General features: G+C 35.5%; 1 protein-coding gene across 2 annotated transcripts in view; it reads right to left on the reverse strand.

The window, feature by feature from the left end:
- Window positions 1–11,012, reverse strand: part of KCNH5 (potassium voltage-gated channel subfamily H member 5) — a 346,402-nt gene that overhangs the window by 247,443 nt on the left and 87,947 nt on the right. The gene's annotated exons all lie outside the window — the stretch shown is intronic.

Here is an 11,012-nt window from a genome sequence, read left to right on the forward strand (position 1 = left end):
GGGATTAGTGCCTTTTTAAGAGTCACAAGAGAGCTTGCTTCCTCCGCTCTGCTCTCCACCATGTGAGGATACAATGAGAAGTCAGCATTCTGCAACCAAGAAGAGGGTTCTCACCAGAACTTGACCATGCTGGCACCCTGATCTCAGACTTCCAGCCTCCAGAACTATGAAAAATAAATTTCTGTTGTTTATAAGCCACACAATTTATGGTACTTTGTGATAGTAGCCCAGATACACTAAGACATTCATCAGTCAATCTTAGGGAAACCAGTTCTGATTGGTCCTCACAGCTCTTAGCATACCAAGAGCCATGAACCCTGGAAAACTGAACCTTCCTTGGGATCCAGACTGTTCCAGTCCTTGAAGATGTTTACAAACATTTCATGTCCAAATGGATCAAATATACCATATGTTCTGGCATGCAGGGCCTAATAATCAGGTTGTATCCCTACTAGGTGGCAGTGGCTCATTACAACAATTTGAAAACTAGACCTCCGCACATGTGCAGATTCTGGAATGGATCTCTGCAAGGGGCTGTCTTGAAAACACCTCATTATATTATTTCAAATCGATCCAGTATCCTCTCAGAAACTGACACAAAATAAAATAAGCACTTTTCCCTCAAGGGTTAGAAGGTCGAAAACTAAATCACAGGCCCTAATTCAAAATGGTCCACTAGGAATCACGAGTGTTTCTCAATTTTGACAGCACATCCAATAGGGACGGAGGCTGAGGAGGACTGGAGGGGGCCGCTGGAGTTATTCATTCCAGTCCTCATCCCTCAAAGATTCTGTCTTAGTTGGTCTTGGAGTGAGATCCAGGCATCCATATTTGTTCTCAAATCTTCCCAGGTGGATCTAATGTGCAGTCAAGGCAGAGAAGCACTAATTCACTGCTGCAACAATTCCCAAATGCTGACGGCCACAGTAGAATCTTATAATGAGTGTCAAAAACACAGATTACTAAATTCCAGTGTAGGCACACTGAACAGACTCCCTCAGAGAGGAACACAAAAATATAGCCATGGAGGAAAGACTTATGCTCAGCCAAGTTAGGAAAACTTTGATCTAGTGCCTTGCTACTCAAAGTGTAGATCAGTATCAACTGGGAGCTTAGTAGCAATGCAGAATCTAGGACCCACCCCAGAACCTGCATTTTAACAAAACCATCAGGTGACCCCTCAAGCTCATTAATGCGCTCATCTTGTGAATCCTTTCCTTCTTTTTAAGGATGGGAAAGCAGACCAGGAAAATTAAAGTACTCATTGAATTTAGGAAAAGGGTGTCTGGTAAGGGAAAAACACAGACCAGGCCTCACTGTCTAAGATTTTCTATTATATCACACTATATTTCTAAACCGCTACCTAAGCTTTTGTTTTGCTGTAACATAAAGGAAGCACTTCCTCTTTACAGTGCTATTTCTTCAGACACTAGGAAAATAACTACATTCAACTTAATACCACTGCATATATTAATATCCCATTTCTATAGGAGATCATACCAACCATGAAGTCAATAATCCTGCCTGATAGAAATTTCTGGAAGAGGTTATATTAAGTAAATTAAAATAATATAAAAGTATGTGAAATGCTTCTTCCCTTTCTACAGCAATTCCAGGGAAAAAAAAATGTTTTCCTGAGTTACTCCAATATTACCTGTATGTGATATGATTGGACAGCTTTTTCTTTTTTGTTCTGTGTTTTACGAAAACTGTGTATTCATAAACTTCATGGACATTAACAATGCTTAATTTCCTTTATGGGGTGGGGAGTGTTAAACCTCTATCTTTTCTTCTCTCTCTCTCTCCTGCCCTTCCTTCCATCTTTTTTTATGCAAATGACCCTATAGAGATATATTTCAGAGCACAAGCACAGAGAAGTTTTAAGATATTTTAAGAAGTGCTAAAACACACAAAAGAATTCTAGAGTACTGACAAAGACAGAAGACATGGAGTAGAGGTAAAGGGAAAGAACTTCATAAAAAGAAGCTGAAACACAAAACACTTTCACTAATTTATAGTTTTTCCAAGATCTAGGGATGCTTCTGAGGAAAGTTAGCCTGATTTTCCCTCTGAGGGTATTCCTTTAGTCCTATCTTTGGGGAAGCACACCAGCCAAAAGTCATCACTCTTATTCTGAAAGCCTTACAACCTGTGCACAGAGTTCCAACAGTAAAGGTGAAGTGCAGGCAGAAATCGGAAACCTGGCTGAGAGCTATTTCAAGCTGCTCTTCCAGATGACCAGTAGGGCCTCCATGAGGAAGGACTTGAGTGCAGGTGAGTTCGAGCTCTAAGTGTTACCCCAATCTCCACAATCCTCTGATTCAAAGAGCTAAAGAATGCACAGTCCAAAAACCAGTGACCAAGAAGAGAAATTTGAAGCTTAAAAAGCAACACAATAATATCCATGTAACAATCACTAATGTTTTCTAAAAGGGATTGAATGAAGAGGGCATTTAACAATTCTGAGTGTCAAATATTCATTATAAAGTTGGGTTTTGGTTTGAGATTTTGGTTTAGTCAAAAATTTACTTTGTTTCTCATCAAATCAGCCTCTTATTAAAATCTGAAGCTACATGTTTCTCTTCCACAAGAACTACCAGACGGACTAAGCTAATTACCTGGCCTGTGATACTCTTTTCTGAAGATCTGTAAGTAGAATACAAAAATCATCTCTGTACACAGTCACACTAAGCCCCTTTGGCTGCACTATTTTACTTCACAGAATGAAAGTGGAGCTAGATGACAAAGTGATGGTGCAGGTGATCTCCAGAACATCACTCCAATTGGCTGTCCTCCACTTATCCCCATCTCAGGAAAATCTTCTGTACCTCTGTCTATATCCAGATGCTTGAGCCAAAACCCTGAAAGTCATTCTTCTCACCTCTTCATTCATGCCACCCAGTTCATCACTAAACCCAAATAATTCTACTAACAAAACATGTCAGTTCCATCCACTTCTGCCCATCTCTGCTGCTGTCATCCCAGGTCAACTCACCATCATCTCTTGCCTGAACAATCAGAACAGTTGCCTAGAGGGTCCCCTAACTTCTTCCAACTCAACTTGTCATTACACATCAAGTAACCCATGTAGCCAGGAGATCTGTCTACTGCACTTGAAATATAATGCAAAAGCCTTATCCAGAATAGCCAGGCCCCTAACTACCTCTCCATCCATGTTACCAACCTTTCTCTTCTTTTACCTGCTTCGATGCAACTACCCTGGACTTTAAGCATCACACACTTAGCCACTCGTTTTCTCTTTTTCTCCTCAAGGCTTTTCACATGTTTTCTCTTTGTGCCTAAAATATTCTTCTGCCTACTTAACTATCCAGTTACCTCTTACTTTAGGTGTTAATTTAACACTACTTCCTTAGAAAGGCCTTCCCTGACACCGCCTCCTAATCGAAATTAGTCCGTCACACCTCATCACAGCATCCTCCCCTTTTCCTTCAAAATACTTACCACAATCTATAATTATATATTCAATATGAACTTTCTGAATGTCTGTCTCCCTACCAGACTCCAAGTCCCATGAGGTCAGGGATCATGTCTGTTTGTCATCACACACCACAAATGTTCATTAAATGAGTAAAACAAATATAAAAATCCTGATTCTTATTAAAGTCATACAGCAATAAATAATTATTAGAGCAATGCTAGACATTGTCAAGAATATAGATAAGAACAGCACTAGCTATTTTTCTTCAAAGAAGTGACAATTCTGTAAAAAAAAAAAAAAAAGAATAGGTGTTCCTAAGCAGATTTCCCTGAACTCTGGAAACTTATGAATTTAAATCATAAAGCGTATATAATTTTTTAAACTTGTCTTCTGGGTGAGCAATATCTATACATTTAAGTTTCTTAGAACAGTAACAAAACGAACAACCCGTGAAGCACATATAACACATTTTATTTGGGTTAAATAATGTCCTGGCACAGATGGCTAAACAGAAGCATAATTTATATGTCATGCCCACATCCACAATGTTGATTCCTGGTAGGTGTATTGCCCACTTCCAATATGTCTATATATATGAAAATAGAGAGAGAGAGAGGGAGAGAGAATGTGTGTGTGTGTGTGTGTGTGTGTGTGTGTGTGTGTGTGTGTGTGTGTGTATAGACACATACACATACACTTTGTACCTTTCACAATGAGACTATTAATTATATAATAATATTGGCAACACTAAGCAGATCATCACTGTGGGAGTTTGAAATATGCACAAAATATCTGTTAATTTATTCAAATTTGTTCAGCTGTCATCAAAGTTAAAAATATGCCTTCACTTCATCTTCTTCAAGATCAAAGGAACATTTCTAAGTTTCTGTGCTTTGTAAGACATTATTTTTCAACCTAGCCAAAGTGGTTCAGAACACATGAGAAACTTAATATTTCCGAAATTCTAGTGGTAGGAATAGTAGCAATTTTGTTATAAAATATTTCTACACACTCATACAAAAAGAATATTCAACAATGCAAAGTTTCTACTTTTAATACTTGGTGTTTTATTCATGGGTTTCTAAAAAGTATACTGGTCAAAATCATTAGAAGGAAAACATAACTATAATAATGGCCCATAGGATTCATAATCTCAAAATACAACAGAAAACTTTTACCTGAATATAGATAATGACAATTTTCTACTGGATTTTATTACAATAAAATTTCTTAAGATACCTAAAGCTATAAGACATTCACTAATTATATAATCTTGGATTAGAGCTAAATCAGTCAACATGTGTTTATCAGGAGGAAAAAGTATTACATATTTAATGATCAAGCATCACTTTTCAATCTTGCAAATAAACAAACCTTGTTTTTGCAAATGAGTTGCATCTGTTCTGAAGGGCTTATGCCTTTTCTTTGAAGTTAACCTTTTAAGGCAATCAAATACTAATGATAACTAATGAAGAATTTCAATTAAAAGACTAGCCTAACCTGTATATCTGGTAGAAAAACAGAAGCGAGGCTTTCTGAATACATTTACAATCTAATTTATTTTGTAAATTTAAAATCTAATTTATTTTGTCCTATTTTTTTTTTTAATTTCTACTATCTATGCACTAGATGCTAATTGTTTAAGGGAAAGATGCAGATCATAAATTCAACTCATTCCTCATTTGGCCAAATTTCACTGGGCCAGTTACAAAAAGAAGCTGACATTTCTACCACCTTCTTCGGAGTCTCCAAGCACTGCCAGTGAAGAGAAATGATGTTTCTTTGGCTCCAAGTAGTAGTTTCTTGCTGGGTAAAAGAGGGATATTTGTTTGTTTGGTTGGGGATTTTTCCTCCAAATAAAATAAGCACCTGGTAAAGTGAATCCAAATGCTTTTAAGCTCAGATCCTCCACCAGTTTATGAAAGTCTCCACAGTCAATACTTTGCTTTCTTCAGGAAAAAAAAAATCTCCCTAACATAACCTTACCTAGAGGAAAAGAGAAAAAGGTGAATATTTATTCAGCCCTTACTATGATGAGGCACAGTGCAAGATCCACTACATTTGTGGCTCTTTTGAATTTTTCCAGCAATATTGCAAGGTAATTATTATAATACTGGGGAGCCCTAGTATGTCACTGTAGGTAAGGGCAAAGCCAGGACAGGAGTCTTTTTCTTCAAGGTAGAAACACCTCTGCTCCATTGAGAGCACTGTTCTCTTAGATCGTGAATACCCCACAGAATTCCAGAAAGATTACCAGTTAACTTGACTATGGTTGCTCTAGTAGAAGACAGACTGCTTTAGGAATGAATGAGGAGAATGTCACACCTTCCATTCCTCATTCTCAGAGGAGATACTTTGTTCCCGAGCCCAGCTCTTTTCTTATGACCTGAAATTCTTTCTTTGGTCATCATATTTACATACGCTGGCTGCATATGGTGTCAGTTATGGACCTATTTCATGCTCTGAGATGCGTCATTATAGTAAACAGGCGTAAACTCACTTATTCTGCACACAGCACTCGTTGAAGGTACAAAAGAAGTATATTGCAAAATTCTTATCCCTAAAGATTGATAACATAATTATACCTCAACACCTTTGACAGAAATAAGGAAATACCAGAGAAACTAAGTCTATTTGAAGACAAAACCAACGATATATTCAATTCTGGCCACAATGAGTTTTAGGTGGCTTGTGCAGAGTGCAGGAAGAGAAATTCCATAGGCCACTGGCAACACGGGACTGGAGCACAGAGTGAGTAAAGCAAGCACTGAGCAGAAGCCTACTCTGAAAAGAAGGGCGAAGATGTAAGAAAGACAGTTGAAAGCGGAACCTGGATGCCTCTTCATTCTTTGGAAGAAAGGAGAGAAGAAGGGGGAGGGAAAGAACAGAAGGAGAGGAGAGGAACAAAGGAATAGAAAGGGAATAGGAAGAGAACCCAGAAAAAGAACAGGAGAAAGTGTAAAGATATGAAAGCCAAAAGATGAACATGGATGTGGAGAAGGTAGGAGTGCACAGTCTCAAATCCTGCAAACCCAGAAAAATGTGGACAAATAAAAGGCCTTTGGATTCACAAGAAGGATGCTCACTTGTAACCTTCTAGGAAGCTTCGACATTATGGTATAGACAGAAATCAGGTGAAAAAAGATGCAAAAGGAAATGGTGACCAAGTTTTAGAGGCATCAACTACAGATGGTGCAATCAAAGATTTAAACATCTGAATGATAAAAATAACTAACAGCACTGATACTGACTGATATTGTTATGTACCAGACACTGTTCTCAGCACTTTGCACATATTACCTCATTTAATCCTCACTTCAACACCATAAGTTAGTTAGTATTGTATTTTACAGAGGAGAAAACTAGGTACAGTTAAATAAGTAGCAGAGCTAGTAAGCATGAGAGCCAGGAGTCCAATGCATTCTCCAAAACCTATGGCTCCAAACCAAAGTGTACAGTGGCCCTCAAATAAAAAAAGGAGACACGTCATTTTTATCATTGTGTTCATTATGCATCCCCAGGGCTTATATCAGTGCCTAGTACACAGTAGGCACTCCATAAATTTTTGTTGCATTAATGATTAATTAGAAAGAATATGAAGGTCAAGCAAAAGGATGGGAGCTGTTTTTAGGGGACTTTATTCGGGGACTATTCAACTCTGATGGAAGAATTCCTCTATTCTCTCAATGCTATAAATATATGAAAATAAACTCATTGTGCTTTAATTTGCCCCAAATAAAAAATGCTAGCAGAAAAGACTTACAGAAAAGATCAGAATAAAGGTTAACTTTTCCCCTCAATTCAAGTGAATTGTTTGATTTTCACTTAAATGGTGATCTGAGGCTGGCCCTGCAGTCTCTAAATAGCCAAATTCCACTGGATATGGCAGCTGCTCCTCACGGCTTAACTCACTCCAAAGATACTTAAACTGGTAAGGATTGATTCGCAGTGATAAAACTTACCATCAGTAACCTGTAACTGGAAAATTGTAATGAAAAGTAATTTAATTAGAATCCACAAATTTCTAAACAGTTCTTTCCTGTATAAAATAGTGCAGCTTTTAGGCTCTTGGAGATTAGAACAAAAGTGATAGAAAATATTTCAGCCGTACATCAAGTTGGAATAGGAGAAGAGCAGATCACTTACAACTGCACCTCTCATGCTCTCATGAGACCCATTTGACTGGCCCTCTACCATGCAATTTTCATTTTCAGATATGTGCACTGATTAAGTATTTTAAAATACACAATTACTTATACCCGCTTACTAGATTTAATCACTATTGCTTTGGGAGGAAATCAATTACAGAGTTGTCTAATTTAGGAGACAAAATCAAAAAGCATTTATTCAACTAGTACTTAGTTCTATGTGCTCTTCACAGTGGAGGGTATAAAGTATGTGTAAGATATAATTAATATCCTTACGGAGCTTAGTTCACATACCAACATTTTCATGACTTTCCAGTTGAATGTCATTACTTTGAGAAACTGCTATGATTGTGTGCTTAAGCTCAGATCTCGAATCACTTATCCCTTGAAATCAATAAGGAGTTCGTACACAGTACTTGTATTTCTTTCATGGGACCAGACCCCAAGAAAGATAGACGTTCACTTCAATAAAATTTCAAATAGCTTTTCAATCACTCTTTCTTTCTAAATTATTTTGCTTTTCATTTAATTTTCTTACCTTTTTCCATGTGAAAACTTAACATATCACAAAACTACTATCTGGGATGTATACTCTCTCTCTTGGATGATAACCGCATACAAGCAAATACTAAAATAATATCTCAACTACACACTGATTTATGTGACAATATTATTACTGCTCCTCATTCAAACAAATATTTTCAAAACTAAGCCTTTCCAGTATTAACTTCTATATTATATAAAATGAGGATATTAAAATGATTCTTTTTAGTCATTCCTTGGTGATGCAAAGGAGTCATATCACAAATTAAGCTAAAGTATTTGGTGGAATATACTGAGGATTTTTTTTTCATCTTTATTGAGATAGAATTGACAAATAAAAATTGTATATATTTAAGGTGTACAACTTTATGTTTTCAGATACATATACTTGTGAAATGATTATCACAGTTAAAAGAATTAACATATCCATCACCTCACATAGTTATCATTTGTGTGTGTGTGTGACAAGAACATAAGGCAGTATTTTTAAAATTCTACTCTGCTATTGGCAAAGGAAAATGTTTATAAATATCCATTTCTCAGAGCACATGAAGACTACTTTCTTTAACCTCAATTTCCACCACAATTGCCACTGGTTTTTGTTTGTGGCTTGTTATTCATGTCTATCTGATTTCACAACATAGTTCTTTTAGTCATAAATTGCTATGTGGCATATTTTAATTTTCTCATTAAAATTAATTTTTAGGACATTTCAAAGCATCTCTCAACATGTACTTTTGAACTCTACCAAAAAGAAAAAGACAAATCCCTAAAACCAAGATTCAGGCTTGCTGATTAATAGGAAACGAAATCTCTTAAAGTAATATTATCTCTAATCACATTTTTGGAGAGCTTAATAAGTTTGGGAAACTGTGAAAAATATTTTTTTAGTTCTTTATTTTATTTTAAAAGTCTGAATAACATCACAATACTAGAATCATGTCCTAGGTAACTAAATCACTGTGAACTATCTTTCAGTAAAATCAAAGCACTATCAATTTAATTATATCAAGATATCTGCCAAGGGACAATTTTTTGGAAATACAAAATATATATTCATCCTCACAGTATGAACATTATTTATATGGCATTTTTCTGCAAAACTTTGTATTTCATATATATTACCATCACACTCGATGGCTTATTATAATAAAAATTTGTTTATCTGCTAAAGTAAATGTTCTACTAGTCTAAAATGTATTGAAATTTATTTCTTTATGTAAACTATTTGTATTGATATCATAATTCATTTAGTCACAAAACACTGGTCATCAACTAAAATAAGATTATAATAATTAAAAGAAAAAAATACCTTTCTTTGTTTTACTTCTCTGTGTCTTATGCTTTAGATATTTTCTTCCAAAAGTAACAACTAACTACATTGATTTTAATCTCCAATCATACTTGAGGGAAAAAGAAAACAGAAGAGATTAACTACTTGGTTCACCTGTGACAGAACCTATAGTGACCTCTTGTGGTAAATCCTAACCTCAGAGCTTTGAAGAACAATATGTAACTTTTTCCCTGACTAGACACTGGAAAATGTGGACTCATTGTTCCTCTATGCTAGCAAACAGCTGTTGTTAACAATGAAAGTCAAAGATAAATATTGACTAAATTAAAAGATTTCTTTTCGGAATCTACTCAGTCATTGCCAATTAAAATAATCCTACATGCTCCCTTCTATCAAAAAATACTGTTTTATATGGTTCTGTTAGTAAGGCAGTTAAAAGATAACTAGGTGCATGGATTTCATACACACCCTACTTCTGGAATCAAGCAAAAGATAGACAAATAGGGCAAACCTAGTGAAGACAATAGAATCCTGGGATAAACAGCTCTTTAGTCAGGAAAGCACTGCATTTGTTATATAACACAGTGTGGGCTCTAAAGCAAGAGACAATCCTCTGGCTTATTTATAAATATAATCTAGGAATTGTCAGTATAATTTCAACCTCTATGATATTTTAAAAGTGAAAGTGATACACTGTAAGACCTGGGTAAACCAAGGCTTCTAAAACACCATGTGGTTTTATCATGAGTTTTCATGTGGTTTTAATATTTCCTGAATAGCAGTTTAGATGTTAAAGAAAATCTTTTAAGAAAAAACTTCAAGAACTTTATACCAGAAAAATACATTTTTCATCATTTCTTTTACATTGGATTATTAAAAGTTATTATTCCTTTTTTGCTTTGTTTTTAAATCACTAGTTCTCTCTCTATTTCATCTTACATAGGTTCTCCTTTAAAATCTCTTTTTATAAATATTAATTATAGCACAAAAATAGGTTCGGATATTCCTATAAGTAAGAGACAACTGAGTAAAGAAAGTGCTTGTGCAACCTAGGTATCTTGAGCAGAATGGGAAACTGAGTATACCGAATCTCTTCTCTTGAAAGTTAAATGGTTCATAAGATACTGCTTCCTCTGTTTTCTTCTTTCCTGAGCCTATTTTCTCTAAAGAGAAAAACATTTCTAGTTTTTCATGTTTAAAATATATTAAAGAACAAAAATGTCTAATAAAAATACATTATTTTTGAAGTTATAATTTTTCAAATGGCAACATATTTCACCATTACCCAAACTAACCGTTTATGCCTATTTGTCAAGGAATCAAAGAGAACACATGAATAAAGTGTGCTGCCCAAAGACATAATCAGATTGAAGGTCTTTGAAATGTTTTGTTTTGTTTTTTGAATATAAGATTTCCCCCAATAGTCCTAAAACTGTTGCTTTATTTCAGCTACTTTCCCTTTACCCACAAGCTTACTGCTCCCTACAGCCCAATATATATTGATGAATAGCTTGCATAAATAATTAAAATTTAAACAAGGGAAGATAGCCTAATAATGTTCCAGACACAGATACAGTCAATAAGCACT

Source organism: Pteropus alecto, unplaced genomic scaffold (assembly GCF_000325575.1).
Source record: "Pteropus alecto unplaced genomic scaffold, ASM32557v1 scaffold276, whole genome shotgun sequence".
Taxonomy (NCBI): Eukaryota; Metazoa; Chordata; class Mammalia; order Chiroptera; family Pteropodidae; genus Pteropus; species Pteropus alecto.